Genomic DNA, 16,591 nt, shown 5'->3' on the forward strand with positions numbered 1-16,591 from the left:
GTGGGAAAAGAAGGATGAGATTTTCAGTTTTTATAATTCCCAAGCAGTTGCTTAGAGTGAGTTATTTTAACACCTTAAAAAAGTGAAGGCTACTGCTGGTTTATTACTTTATTGTCTTTAAATCTTTGTGCTCATGTGACTTCCATTACATCAAAAAATATCTCATGAATGTTTCACTATTAGCAGCTCTGGAACTTACCATGCTTAATATAATGGTGGGCTTTATACCAGAACATACAACTCTTGACAGTTATTTGAGAATTTTGGTGAAAAACAGTTTAGTTGGAGGGTAATACATAACTTATAAGCCAATGTATTGATATTTTAAGAAAATTTTTGCGTACATAAGTGAAGTCAACTGCCATCTTTGAGCATTACCACATTATAAAATCTGCATATTTTTTTAATGAACTTTTAACAAGGATTTATATTTTTTTAATTAAAAAATAATTTATTTCTCTTTTGTTGCATGTGGATTTTCATTTGTCCTTAAAATGGTCAGAGAGTTTGTTTCTGTGGAATACAGTGAGATTTGTAGTCATGGCGCCAGTGTTTCAGTTTGTGAAATTTGTATACTGTAGTGAAATTCTTAAAATGGTTACGTGTGGCTTTCTGTATCATTTATTGGCTTTATTTATGTGCACCTTTAGGATTTTCTGCCTACTCTGTACAGTTGTCCAAATGATATCCCTGGTTTACAAATTCCTTTGCAGTTTCTATTTTCTTTTGTTGTTTTTCTTTGTTAGTTTCTATTTTTTTTTACTATTTAAATTGCCCTAATGGGCAGATTATAAGTGTGTGTGTGTGTGTGTGTGTGTGTGTGTGTGTGTGTGTGTGTGTGTGTGAGAGAGAGAGAGAGAGAGAGAGAGAGAAAGAGAGTAATAGACTCCACAATTTTAGAAATTAAAATAGTTTGATTCAGGCAAACAGTTCTCACTGGAAGTTCACAGATCATATTTATAATGAAAATGTCACCCTGGATGACCTTTGACATACAGTAATGAGTCTTGGATATTAATGGGTATGTTAGTGATATCTTGATAGGTGCATTAATGAATTATTTTCAAAGCTGTGCATTTAACCAAAGTTGGTGTATTGAAAATGTTTATATCAAGTTCCATTTGGCTACTGGTGGACATAAAAAATAGAATGCTTTCATATAGAGAGTATTTTTTCTTTAACAAATTAAAAGGATACTTATTTTGAATCATTGGTTTTAAACTTTTTATTCAGCAAGTATGTATCAAGTCCCAGCTGCATATAACAGAGGCTTGGAATATATTGCTAATCAAAACAGAGACCCTTTTTTGCCCTTGAGGAGTTTCCATTCTAGTAGAGGAAATAGATTTTATTAAAATAATGATAAATTGTGATACATGCTGTGAAATGAGATGCATAAGTTGCAGTAATAATCAAACATTCCATATGCTTTTAAAATGTCCACCTCCTTTTTTAGATGGGGCCCTTATAACTAGTTTATTCCAGTGAAATAGAACTGAAAGTTATGTGACATTTCTGAGGAAAGGCATTAAAAATGAAATTTCTTGTACAATCCTAAAGCTTCTGTCTTTCTATAATGTGGTGAACAGAGACATGTTTTGTTCAGTGTGGGTCTTGAGTGACTTTTTAGAACTCCCTCAAATATTTTTGCTACATGGAATATGTTAGACATTAGCATGAGTAATAAATAATTATCGTAATTTACACTGATATTCTGGAAAATTTGTTAGCATAATTAATTCTGTTATAACTAATGCTTTGGAAGGATCAGGGATGAATTTCTTGAGCAACCAACAGGGAGGTAAGAATGAAACAAAATCAAAAGTGACATCTGTAAACAACGTGATGCAGTAAAGAAACTAAATTAAAAGTCACTCAGTAGTGGCTGAGATGCTTGGGATATGAATGGGTGAACAGCAGATCCCTGCCACATGGAGCTTACATTCTAATAAGAGAGAATGGATGATAATTAACTTACCATATATAAGGTAGTAAGTGCTGTCGGGGGGAAGATGTGGAAGAGGGTTCCCAGAGGTGGAGAGATTGCAGTGTTGGATAGGGGAGCCAGGAATAGGCCTCACTGGGAAGGTGAGAATTGAACAGACTCATCAAATAGTGGTGGGATTTTTTCATCCTTTCAGTCAGCAGGAAGCACTCATTATCCTCTATAAAATTTTATTCTCACCTTTTACAACTCTATTAATTCCTGATTTAAGATTATTATTGGTATATCTAGGGAGAGATTTTAAGGGTATCACCTCAAATAGTCACCATGTTCTAAAATCATTTCTTCTCTAAACTGGTTTGGCAAAACCTATAAAAATCTTTTTCTCCTCATACTAAGAGTTAAGTTCATTTTTAAATTTTTCTTACAATCTACTAAATGTGGTTATATTTTGAAAATAATTGATATTACTTTCAGTAGAAGTTAAAGTTATGGCCTTAAACATTTCTGAAAAACTGAAAGGAAATGTCATTTATGATTTATTGATGGGAAACAAGTTATAAATTTTTAGTTACTTGAAAAACAAGAGGGGTGAAATTTATGACCTAGGCTTATATGTTTTAATTATTAGCTCATAAGCAGAAACCTCTGGAAAAATATCAGTATCTAAATAGTAAAAGAAATACTTTTTTTTCTTTCACAAAGAGAGAATCGCCCTTTTCTACTCCATTTTAAGATCCAAGAAGTTTAACTTTGTGGTCAAGGGAAATAGTATAATTGAATTGATTTAATACAGTAGAAACTTACAACTATTTATCAGGGCAGGTACATATAATTGGGCATGATATTTTGAAAGAAAGGAGTAACTATTAACTTTTAATTCTTTAAGATTCTACGTGATTTCAAAGACATTTTTCTTCGCAATTTTGCATCTTGTTTTTACTCGAGTCTAATGAAGCTTTTTATTTTTCCTTGCATTTTAGTTTGCTTGAGAAAGAATTTAAGGTATAGCTAAATGGGATTCCTCATTGTGAGAAAAACTGTCATGTAAATTTAGAAAAAAATATTGCATATATCTTTTGGTCTTGACCTAAGGATAAACTTCACTTACTGGAAATGTCTCTTGAACCTACCTCATTGAGTTTGAAAGTATTTTCCAATAGTGTTGTGATTGATCCTTTAAACATTGATAAATAGCCTCCTCCTTAATTTATAAGGAAACATGTCATGTTTTTACAGTAGTATTTACTCTTCTTGAAATTTATAACTTGTTTCCTGAGACTTGGAAAATTTAATTTTGTTTTTCTGTTTAATAATATAGTTAAATGTGACCTGCAGATATTGTGAAACTTATCTAAAATATAACCTGTAAAATACTCTCTATGACAATGCTAACTATGTAGTAAAACTTTGAGAGCTAAAGTAGTTCAATTAACTGACATTAGAATACTCCATGACATGCAAATTAGGAGGAAGTATTAGCAAATTAGAGTCATGTTTATGTTTCTCTTTTCAATTTGAATCATGTTTTTGAAATGAAAGTTCTAATTTTCCATTCCTTATGATCTATAAGGAAGAGAAATGCATTTAAATTTTATAAGTAGATGTGAAAATTATCAAACTACTTAATTTTCAATATTACATGAAGATGTTATTGTCAAGAAAGCCCACCATTTTACATAGTTAATTCTCAACAAGGGAACTCTGTGTTCTTTAGGTAATTAATTAGCTAATACTTTGTGTACTGTGTGTGGCCATCATAATTCATATGGATAATGCATGAGCTTCTTGAACTTATTAAGTATTGCTGTATATTCAATAAATGAAAGGGAAAATAATAACTTCTAGTCTTTAGTAAAAGAGTAGGCATAAGGTACACTTTCCCTTTGCAAGACTCAGCAGATACCACTTAATGTGTTTAGCTGTTCTTGGAGAAGATGGAGCATGCTGTTTCTATTAAAAAAATCCAATAATATTAAAGCAGATATATCACTCTGAACATGATTTACTGAGGTAACAATGGCTTGAAGGTATTTGCAAACCTCAAGCAACTTGAATCTTTTCTCAAGAAAATTAAACACATTTCTACCTTAGAAAACCAGGAGGCCCATCTTTAACAATCATAGGAATTCTGTGATAAGTCAGCTACCTAGAGACCAAAATAAGGAGCTCAGAGAGGAAGGAAGCTGAAGAAGTGCAGGGAGAGCTCAAACTAACTCAGTACCAGGGGGATGGTAGAGGGATAGGAAAATAATAATATTTTGAGCTTTTAGTTCATACTAGACACTGTGATAGACGTTTCACATGTTTTACTATCCCCTTCAAGGTAGCCCTCAAATTAAGTACAAAACAAATCAGAGTACTTAAATTACCCAGGTGTCACAACTAGTAAGTAGGAAACTGGATTCAAACCCAAGGCAGTCTGCTACCTCTTAAACAGAATCGAATTTACAAAGCAAACTAAAAACAAAAGCCTAAACAATTAAGGAGTAATGAAATCATGCTAATATTTTTTATTACTGACAAAGGTAAAGCAAACTTTAGTACAAGCTTTAATTCCTGAAAAATTAAAAGCAAAGAGAAGTATTTAACAATTGTTTGAGCCATAAAAGAGAAAACAAACAACTCTATGTATCTTGTAACATACTTGACAGGTAAGATGCTAAGACGTTGACACATTTTTATATCAAGACTGAGCATGAGAGCTCTTTTATTTGCTAGTTTAGTGTTAAATCCATTGAATAAACTTGTACTTTAGTTTTGCTTGAACTAGAATACCCAGTTTTAAGTCCTTGGCTCTCAGTAAAGCAGGCCAACCAGCAACCCAACAAGTATGTTGCTTGTCTACTTTGTCTAATTGGAATCAGAAAAGGCCATAGCACTTACATTTTAGAGTGGGGAAGCAGATTTTACACAGATGGGCGAATAAGTGCAATGGCATGGTGTAGGACAGTGATGGCGGACCTTTTGAGCTCGGTGTGTCAGCATTTTGAAAAACCCTAACTTAACTCTGGTGCCATGTCACATATAGAAATTTTTTGATATTTGCAACCATAGTAAAACAAAGACTTATATTTTTGATATTTATTTTATATATTTAAATGCCATTTAACAAAGAAAAATCAACCAAAAAAATGAGTTTGCATGTCACCTCTGACATGCTTGTCATAGGTTCACCATCACTGGTGTAGGAACAAATGTGGCCATTTAGGAAACGAGGAAATAAAGACTAGGGCAGAATAGTGACAGGGCAGAGTGGTGGAAGATAAAATTTTCGAATTAGGCAGGGGAAACTCTGGTTCTAGCCAACGTGGAATAAAACTACTCAAGTCCATCTCTTTTTTTGTTTGTTTGTTAATCCTCACCTGAGAATATTTTTCCATTGATCTTTTTTGGAGAGAGGAAAAGACAGAAAGAAACATCAATGTGACAGTAACACATTGATTGGTTGCCTCCTGCAGGCCCCAACTCAGGCCAGGGAGGATCCTGCAACCAAGGTACGTGCCCTTTACCGGAATCTAACCTGGGACCTTTTCATCTGCAAGCTGATGCCCTATCCCTCTGAGCCAAACAGGCTAGGGCAAGCCCACCTCTTTTGCCAATGCAATTAAAAACCTCTGGACCAAATACAAAAGCAAGTACTTAAGAACTTGGAAAAGTAAACAAAAGCAGGCAGATTGTAAAGGAGAGTCTGGAGTTGGAAAAGCAACATATATGAAGATATTCCTCATTTTTTTTCTCTTTTATGGCTTTACCCCAAGGTGGCCCCACCCCTGGAGCTGCACAACGGTGGAGAGCATGAGTAACTGAAACCCAGAGAAATCCAGCTTTCTGGCCAGAAGACCCAGGAAAAGTTTTTTGTGGGCCAGGGAACGGGTGAGGGGGAGGGAGAAAATCCTGAAGAGGAGAGAGCTGGAAAGAGGATCCTCTAATTCTGTGTGGGAACTTCCACACATCCTGGCTCACTCCTGAGCAGGCATACACAGAACAGACCCAAGGAGCCACAGCAAAGTCCTAGAAAATGAAACAGATCTGAACCACCACTCAGAAGATGAGACAGAGCTTGGGTTCTGAGCCTAACTGGGTTGATTGCTTAAACCCAAAATATTTCCCAGAAAATTTTAACAAGATCCAGAATCGATACAATCTAGTATCCATAATTACTTAACTAGGAAAGAACCAGGAAAATGTGACCAACTCAAAGGAAAAGGCAAGAAACACAGGTCTCAACCCAGATGTGGAATTATCAAGTGTAAAAGCAGCAATTATGACATGCTCCATGAGTTCAAGATAAACACACTTGAACTGAATGAAAAGATAGACTTTTCAGCAGAAAAACAAATTACAAAAAGAACCACATGGAAATTTCATAGCAAAATGTACATCTGAAGTTAAAAATCATTGCATGGGCAATAAAATAGAAATGACAGCCAACAGAATTAAAGATAATAAATGTTTAGTTCTAATGATGACTTGGAAGTCTTAAAGGTGGTAAATGAGGCTTTAAAAGGCAAAATGTATTTGATTTGGAATTAGCTATGGGAAGCCTTAATAAGATATTAATCCAAGTACCTTTATGGGGCTCCCTCAGATACATGTGAAGAAGTTTCTGCTGTTTGTCAATTACATTTAGTAAAGAATTAGCATTATCGTAGGTCCACCATGATGATTATGAGAATTTTCTAGTAGTGTTTTATACAGGCTCAACATGTAAAAATGTTTCAAATGCTCTGTGACTTGCAGTGTCAAAGGTGAAGTATGCACTGACAAAGAAAAGCTCTCTGATTGGGCCCATTAAGTTGTGTACCTGTAATAAAAGCACTTTTTGAAACATAACAGACTTACCACTAGATAATTGCCACGCTCATCCTCAGAGTCGGTGCCTGGTAATTGCTTTGCTCGCCTGCTCATGCAAACTCTGATTCAGCCTTTGCAGTTAGCCCCAAATATGAATGTTATGACAGAGAGTGGAAATCAACCCATCCTGTAAGCACAATACATGCGTTTCAATTTTGTAACAACAAAAAAGCAATGTTTAATGCTGCTAGTACCTAGAAATCTGTTCGGATAAATCATTAAGGTGAGTTTGGAGCAAAACTGAACTGGTATTATGATTGGAGAAATGTCTTTCTGATGAAAGAAGATAAATTTAAGACTTTAGAATACCTCCCCCATTGTTATAATTAGCACCATATTATTCTTAAAAGTTGATACAAGTCCTTGGAGTGACAATGATAATTGTGGATTTAAGAGTTTAACAAGTGTTGCCATTTTATTCTCATAAGGTAGGAAGTACAATTATATCCTTGTTATACATGAGGAATTGAGGTACAGGAAGATTAGTAACTTATTGAACAAAGCAAAGCTAGTAAATTGTAGAGCCAGAGCTTAAATCCAAGTCAATCAGATTTCCAAGCCTAGGCCGTTGCCTACTGTGTTACATGTTACCTCCTAAAACAACTTCCTGAGACCTTTCATTTTCTTTATAAAGACCATAGTCTTCAAACTGGAAAGGCTACAGCAGTGGTGTAAGAAGCAATTCTCAAGATTTTTGGCCTCAGGATTCCTTTACATCCTTAAATTTTACTGAGGACCTCAAAGAGATTTTGTTTGTGTGGGTTATATCATATTAGAAATTAAAACAGACATTCCTTATTACCTGAAAAATATCTATTAATTAAAAATAACACTACCGCCAGAACCGGTTTGGCTCAGTGGATAGAGCGTCGGCCTGCGGACTCAAGGGTCCCGGGTTTGATCCCGGTCAAGGGCATGTACCTTGGTTGCGAGCACATCCCCAGTGGGGGGCATGCAGGAGGCAGCTGATCAATGTTTCTCTCTCATTGATGTTTCTGGCTCTCTATCCCTCTCCCTTCCTCTCTGTAAAAAATCAATAAAATATATTTAAAAAAAAAAATAACACTACTAAACATTACATATTAACATGAATAACACTTAAATAAAAATATGCTTTCCAAAACAAAAAATTTAGTGATAAGGGTGGTTTTTTAAAATACATCTTTTCTTACCTATCACTTGGCTTAATAGAAAACAGTGGATTCTCATCTATGCTTCTGCATTTAATCTATTGTGACATGTTGTTTGGGTTGTAGTATATAAAGAAAACATGGCCTTGAACAGATATGTAGTTAGAAAAGGGAGAAGTATTTTAATAGCCCTTCCAGATAATTGTAGATAATTTTATTTGATACTACCAAACTCATCAAGTTTTAATTTCTTGCAATATGGATTTGGAAACCCTCAATGAACTTTTGTACTCTGTTTAATTCAAATGCATTGATTTATCTTGTTCTTTGAATGGATTTTATTTTTTTACTCATTCATGATTTTGTAACATCATCAAGCATGAGTTATTTGGAAAATATTGGTTCACTAACTTGTGTAGATCTTCCAAATTTTGACATACTTATTATACAATGCCAAAAAAAAAAAAAAATCACATTTGTTAATATCACCCTGAGCTCAGCATAAAAGTCTTTAAATACTAGGAAGCTGTCAAGTTCACAATGGCAGATGCAAGTTTTTAAAAATACTAGTCTTTATTTTATTTAAAAGTTAGAATTTTATTACTAACAACAAATACTGTTAGTTGTTTTCCTGAAAGGGTCTCAATGTTTGACTGGGGCTGCAGGCCACACTTTGGGGATTACTGGTGTAAGAACTTTGTGGGGGAAGAAGCAACAGTTACCTAAAAGGCTCAAACAAATTAACTTTTCGGGTGCTGAAAGAATTTGAGAATAAGATCTCAGAATCACTAGGAGTAATCTGTGATGGGTTAGGGGAAATGGGAGAGAGTTCAGACACACAGAAAAGATTGCCTTAATTCTCCAGAGGGATGTATTCTGGGTAACAAAGGCCAGTATGTTTAACACTGATTCCCAGAAAAAGACTATGCTATATTCTGTAGCAGATAGTTTAAGAACAATAGAAAATAATTCAGCAATTAGCAGATGTCATGAGGGCTGTGTGGGTCATCTCAAAGTTCATTTTCCTTATATGATCATGTGACACATATTACATATGGTGTACATTCTAAAATGTTTAAATAACTATAGAAAGACAATTTAATAATTTGTATAGGTACTATTTATACAAACCGCACGAGTCTTATTTGATTCAAAACCATTTACACATTACCTGCCATATGCAAATGCTGGGTTAGGCAAATGGTAGGTTTAAGGGGCACATAGGAGGATAATTAAAAGGATTTGCCTTGAAAACAGAAGCCCAAGAATATTTTCAAACGTGAGAAATTTGCCTTGTGAGAGCAAGTAGCATGGTGTTATGGGAAGAGGATAGATAGCATAAGAGTTAAACATCTGGGTGCTCATCCTGCCTTTAGCACCAACTCAATGGCTGACCGTGGTCATTTACTTCAATTCCAGACCTGCGTCCATACCTGTAATATTGAATGAGGCTAAGGCCCCTGACAGGGTGCAGTTGTACCTTCTCACTCCATGGAACATAACCAGAGTTAGGAATGGAATTTTGGGGAGGCCACCTTTGTCTCACAGCAACTTTCTAGCTCTGTGCTGTCCAATACTATAGCCACTAGCTCCAGGTGCCAGTTGAGCACTTGAAATGTGACCAGTCCAAATTGGGAACCGCTGAAAGTATAAATTGCACACCAGATTTTGAAGACTTACTAGGGAAAAAAGTGTAAAATTTCTCAATAATTTTTTATATCGATTACATGTTAAAGTGAGAATTTGGGAATACAGTGAGGCCTTGACTTACGAGTTTAATTCATTCCATGACAGAGCTCGTAACTCAAATTACTCTTATGTCAAATCAAAAGTGAATGAGTGAGACACATGATGCTGGGCTGATGTTGTGTCATTCACTGTGACATTCACTGCGCCAACTAGCGGTGGGGTATCTGAAGCTGGCTCATAACCCGAATTTTAGCTCACAACTCAAAGCAAAAAATCGGCGGAGAGACGGCTCGTATCTCGAAAAACTCGTTAATCGGGACACTCGTAAGTCAAGGCCCCACTGTATATTGGGTTAAATTATTAAATTAACTTCACCTGTATCTTCTACTTTTTAAAACATGGCTACTGGAGAATTTAAAATTATACATATGGTTTACATTATATTTCTACTGGACAGTGTCTTTCTAGCTAAGTTTCCAACAAAGAATATTAACTTGAATAAAAATCTAATTGTACCTTTTGATGTACGTGAGCGGAGGTATCTAAGTCACAGTTCTGACGAGAGCTTCACAGAAGACTCCATTTGCTGTGCATTTGGTCTGTATTGCATTCTCAATCTGTGCTCAGATGATGGCTGGGGCTCCAGCAGCTTTGCTTCCAGGATACGTCAGTGGAGGGTACAGGAAAGGGCCTAGACTGGTTGCCTGATATAGGCACTGGGGACTTTCTCTCCGCCCCCCCCCCCCTTTTTTAAAATATATTTTTATTGATTTCAGAGAGGAAGGGAGAGGGAGAGAGAGACAAACATCAATGATGAGAGAGAATCACTGATCGGTTGCCTCCTGCACACCCCACACTGGGGATCAGGCCCACAACCTGGGTATGTGCCCTGACCAGGAATTGAACCGTGACCTCCTGGTTCATAGGTTGACGCTCAACCACTGAGCCATGCCAGCTGGGCTCCACCGCTCCACACTTTTTTTTTTTTCATTGGAGCAGAGAATCATTCAATCATTAAATGCATGAATGAGTGTGCCAACTACATGTGTGTGTTTCAGGTAAAACGACTGATAGGGTTCAGGCTTTGGACCAGGTCAGCCAACTGGTATTATTCTCAATGCCACTGTTTACTAGCTCTGTGACCTTACTTATCCACTTCGTGCCTCGGTTTCTCCATATGTAAAACACAAGGTTTGCATGTGCAGTTTGAATAGAGCATAGTAGATTTCCCTGGAAGCATGGCATGCTACTGAACGTCCTTGGCAATCCAATGGCCTAAACACATCTTGCAAGAGAACACTACACACAACAACAACACCCTTTAAAAAGTACCTTGCCTGTGGACAAGTTGTTAAACGTGTTCTTACTTCCTTGCCTCCGTCACCACCTATACAGCATGTTTTGGAGCAATTTCACATGGCTTGTGTTTAAAGCCAGTTAGTACACTGCCTGGACACCCTTTGGAATTGATCTTTCAAAAGGAGGGCATTTGTGGGTAAGTGGAAACTTCATATTCAGTAAAGACCTGTTACAGGCAAAGTGATCCAAGGTGCTCTCTATTTCTGCGTTTCCCATCCAAACCTGGCAGCATGTAAGGTGAAGTGTTTATCTCATATGCCTACTCTCTGACTCTTAGGATTCTAAAACTTAGGGCTGGATTATTTTTGTAACCCACACTTCTTGGCAATACTATTATACTCCTCTGTCCAGCTCTCTCCCATTCCCCAGAACTTGACTGACCTGCTGGGTCCATTGCTCCCACCTCCTCTATTCTCTTTCTCTCAGAACCGACCCTTGCCTTCAGCTGAGCAGAGAAAAAGAAAATAAAGGTTGTCATACTGCATGGACTGCCTCAACTTCCTGCCCCTCTTATCATCAGCCAGCCCTCTATCTCCTTCAATCTACCTCTCTGTTACTTTGACGAAAAAATATCAACCTCTTGTATAAGGCTAACTTTTCTACTATACTCTTATTCCTCTCTTTTCTGAGACCAAGACCATGTTTAATTGGATCATCTCTTTTGTATCATTTCTTGAAGTTTATAAATATTCTAAATTCCTCCTTTTTTTTTTAGTAAAGGGAGAAAAAGAAGAAAGCCTTCTTTATCTTGAATTCTGTTTAGTTATCTGTCTCCCTTCTCTTTTCAAAAAGAAAATCTACAATTGTCTCTACTTCTTCACATATCATTCACTCATTTTTCTATTGATATTTACCATATTAATGTAGTTACTAATGCACCTTCAAAAAGCACACACATAAAATAATATGTCAACTTAGAAATATTCTAGACTTCATCAAATTATCAATCAAGTATAAAGGTAGAATATATAAACTTTCAGATATTTCGGGATGCAGAAATGTTATCTCCTATGCAACGTTCTTGGGAAGGTATGGGAGAATGTGTTCTACCAAAATACAGAAGTAAAGTAAGAAAGAGGAAGACATGGGAGCTGGGAAAGGGGAGGGAGAGCAGCAAAGGGAAGTCCTAAAAATAAAAGCTGTGTAGCAGGCCTAGAGAAAACCCAGTCCAGGGTGACGCAGACAGAGGGAGTCATCAGGGAGAAAGGTCTCTTAAGGGGAAATGGAACCAATGTGTTTGAATGTATGCAAACAGTTATCAATAGGTAGATGACAGAGATGTTCGAGCATTTTGGAGAAAAAAATGTTAGAGGGTTAGAGGTACATTAAACAAATCAAACATGAAAAGATGGGTAATTATCAATTCTGGGAAAAAGGAAGGGCTGAACAAGACAGGGTGTATGGTTAACAAAGGACTATTGGTTCCTCAGAAGCATTACTACAGATTATTATAATGTAAACACTGATCAATGCTTTTACCGAAAATTGTTGAGCTGTTGGTTGTGGTGGATGGTGAGCTGAGGAGAAGGGTGATGTGGAAGAGCTAAGTCCTCATCCACCATCATAGGAAGTCAACAGCTAACACCTAAAACTTAAAATTGATGAAGAAAAAATAGAAGTATAATGTTCAGTTAAACATATAAGGCAAATACTACCAAGGAAAACAAGAATAGTTGAGAATAGATTTGAGACATTGCCTTTGGAGTGTAGGGCCAGAGCATGCAGTGGGGGTAGAGGTATAAATCTGTTCTTTGTCATAATAAACCTTTTAGCATTATTTGAAGTTTAAAATTAGGTACATATGTTGTTTAAATATAAAATAATTGTAAATTAGGCATCCAATTTGGATGTCAATGCTCCCCAGGATTCTAATCTTCTCTCTCTTCCCTTCTTTTATACCAACAACCTTCTTCTATTTCATGATATTCAGTTATTAGTACTCTATAACTAATTTCTGGCTGCCCTCAAAATGCACTGCTTCCCCTGTAGTGGGAGCTGATTAAACCTTAATGTTTCAAATAACTTCAGATTTGGTAGGGACAGGATGATAGGATAGGTATAAATCTTATTCCTCATTGTTACCTCTCTTGTCAGAGGTAACAAAAACAAAACAAAACACACACACACACACACACACACACACACACACCATATTTTCATCTTTTCTGAAGCTTATGGCATTAGATTTGACAATCCAATGGTCCTCCTGTCACAGTTGCCTGGTGATCTGGACTTCACTGATAATTTTAGTGTCTGGCTTACTGTTTTTCTGCCCACCTCATAATTCTGCTGGGATTCTTGAATCAATACAGGCCCAGGTGGTGTGATCTAGTATACATGAAAACAGAAGTCCTTTTTAGGTTGTGAATTTTAAAAGGTCTATTTTTAATACACTTTACAAGAATATTTAGGTTTGAATTAAGCACATTTAGGAGAACCAGGAAACCTTGCCAGTTGCCACACTCTTCTGGGAAAGATGGTAGCTTATGTATAAATTTCTGAAGTTTTTCTCAGAATTGGAAATAGCCAAGAGACATTAAAAAAACAAAAACAAAATACCCCTAACTCGTTTGTTTGGAAACCAGGGAATAGTGCCAACCACATTCCACAACATTCAAAGAATTTCTATTAGGTATGGTGCAATGGGTTCAGACTGAAGTGACAGAAAAGAAAGAAATCCTGGAAACCCTATTGGCACCCGTTAAGATCAAGAGTGAGGTGAAAGATGTAGCTATAATAAGACTATGGTCCCCAGCTAATAGCAATGAAAAGCAAGTTGGGAACTTCTTTGATCCATCTTCTCAGTAACTTAGGGCTTCACATCAAGGCAGACAAGGACTTTTCGAGCAGGAGCGGTCCTGCTCAATGCCTACTTTCTCAGCAAGAGCTGCAGAGAAGGTTCCAAATGGTATACCAAGGGTGTCAATAAGCCAAAGAGTAAACTAGACATGAAAGATTGCCTTCCTATGACAGAGAATGAAATATGGAGGCCAAACAACAAAGACAAATTCCCCTGCTCCAATCTGGCCCCAGTTCTCTCCAGCCTTCTGGATACTTCTTTTGGAATGGTTATGAGAATACGTACCATCAGCCTTTCAGCTGGACTTAAGGGGAATTTTGAGGGGTGCCCAGGGTCAGTGAGGAGACTCAAGGAGAAGTCAGAGACGCTATTTGGGACAAACATCTGGTCTGGTATTGACCTCCATATTTCTGAATAATATGTCAATACTCAATCTCTTCCTTTTTTAATTTTAGAAATTATATTGACTTCCCATTTTGGTAGATGCCATTTAGTGCACATGTCCCCCAATGCCCAATTCTTATCTTTTTCTAATCCTCTTGGTACAATTATATCACAGTTTGTAGTTAAATTGTTATTATTAAGTTTTTGCATCCCTGGATTAAACAGACATTGCTCTCTGCGTTGCCAAACTGTGTACTAATTGTTTTTTATAGAACTTTTGGGTTTTCCTGTAGTTACTAATCGCCTTATTTATTTCCATTTGTACATTTCCTTGTACCTTGTATCCTTTGCTAATTTTTCTCCTTTCTTTCAATATAATTTTGCACATGGCCAAATCTGACTGTCAACTATCCATCCCACTTATTTTCCAGAGACATTCCTTTGATATCACTGCTTGCCCTCTAGGCCTGCTATACTGCTGTGATCCCGAAACTTCTCTCTTATGTTAGATTCCCTATTTCCTGGCTACTGTTTCTTCCTCTTTCTTGGTTTAATTCCTGTTTTAGTGATTCTCATATTTTGGAGTTTCCCAAGGAAAAGATGCAGAGGCAATACATTTTTTTTGAGATTTTGTATGTCTGAAAAGATTTTTTTTTTCTATTCTCATACTTGTTTAAAAGTTTTAGTTAGGAATTGACTTCTAGGTTTCAACTAATTTCCCTTAAAAATTTGAATTCTTATTTAATTTGGCTTCTTTAAATTTGACTTAGAAAATACTTAAGTAGCAAATATTAGGTGCTAGACATCAGTCTGAGCACTTTTACAAACATAAAGTCATTCAATCCTCATCACAACCAAATGACGTAGATATGGTGATTAAACCAATTTTTCAGATAAGGAAACTGAGGCACAGAGAGATTAACTGTTCAAGGTCACGTTGCTAGTAGAGAGTAGAGTCAGGATTCAAACCCGGGAATTCAGGTTCCCAGCTTTTACACTCTGTTGCAATCTGTGATGGAACTATTATAAAGTCCAGCTTTTGGGACCCTCCTTTTTATTCTGGTGTTCTAAATTTCAGGATCATGTGTCCTAGGAATCTTTTTTATTCACTTTGTGTGATAGAAGACCCTTTGAACTTATAGTTTCATGTCTTTTAACCCTGGGAATTAAGTATGTGTGTGTGTGTGTGTATGTTTATTTGATAATTAGAGGCCCGACGCACGAAATTCATGCAAGGGGCTCGGCCCTCGCAGCCCTGGCTTCATCCGGAAGGTCGTCCAGAAGGATGTCTGAAAGGTCGTTTGACTGTCTGGTCTCATTAGCATATTATGCTTTTATTATTATAGATTCTCCTCCCACTGTTTTCTCTGCTCTCCCTTTCTGAAACTCCCCTTAGTCATGTGGATTCCTGAATTGATACTCTAATTTTGAAAAAAGTCTTTTCTCTCCTTGTTCTATTTTTGGGGGGCATTGTCTTGACTTTATCTTCCAATCCTTCTATTAATTTTTAAAAGAAATTTTAGTTATATTTTTACTTCTAGGATCTCTTTCTTTTTTTTTTTTAATATATTTTATTGATTTTTTACAGAGAGGAAGGGAGAGAGAGAGAGAGCCAGAAACATCGATGAGAGAGAAACATCGATCAGCCGCCTCCTGCACATCTCCTACTGGGGATGCGCCCGCAACCCAGGTACATGCCCTTGACCGGAATCGAACCTGGGACCTTTCAGTCCGCAGGCCGACGCTCTACCCACTGAGCCAAACCGGTTTTGGTTAGGATCTCTTTCTTGTGCTCTGGATTATTTTGTGTAGCCTCCTATTGTGGACTTATACACACAACATAGTTTCATCATTCTGAGGGGAATAATTACCATTGAAAAAAGTTTAAGGTTTCTTCTGCTCTTTGCATTGTTTTCTTCTTCTCCTTCTTCAAGTTCCTTTTTGCAGTTTGTTTGGAAATTGTTTTTTCACGTCAGTGGAGACATCTTTCCAGATGTCACTTGGTTGTCCATTCATATTGAGCCAGAGATCCCAGGTCCCAAAGCTTTGTTTTCAGTTTTACCCCCTACCCTCCTTCTACACCTGACAACTGTGCTGCCAGCAGCTTTCCCGGGCTGGGCAGAATAAGTGGACTTGCTTCTCATCAGTATTTCTCACTGTGAGCATTTAAGTTTCACTGTTCACTGTTCTGATATGTGGTTACTACTCTTCTATGTCTTTACTATTCTTCATGTTTTTGTGGTTTACAGGTGTCTCCAGCATTCTTTCAAGTTGGAATTTGTGTCTCTGTCCTCCTTCTCTTTGCTGTTTGGAGGAGCTTTCTGAGAGGAAAAGTATGCAGAAGTACCTTTACTCTGCCATTTAAGTGGAAATCAGCCACTCCTTCTCGAAACACCTTCCTTTCTTGGCTTTGGAGACCCCATAGTC

This window comes from Myotis nattereri (genome assembly GCF_964212035.1).
Source record: "Myotis nattereri genome assembly, chromosome: 13".
NCBI lineage: Eukaryota > Metazoa > Chordata > Mammalia > Chiroptera > Vespertilionidae > Myotis > Myotis nattereri.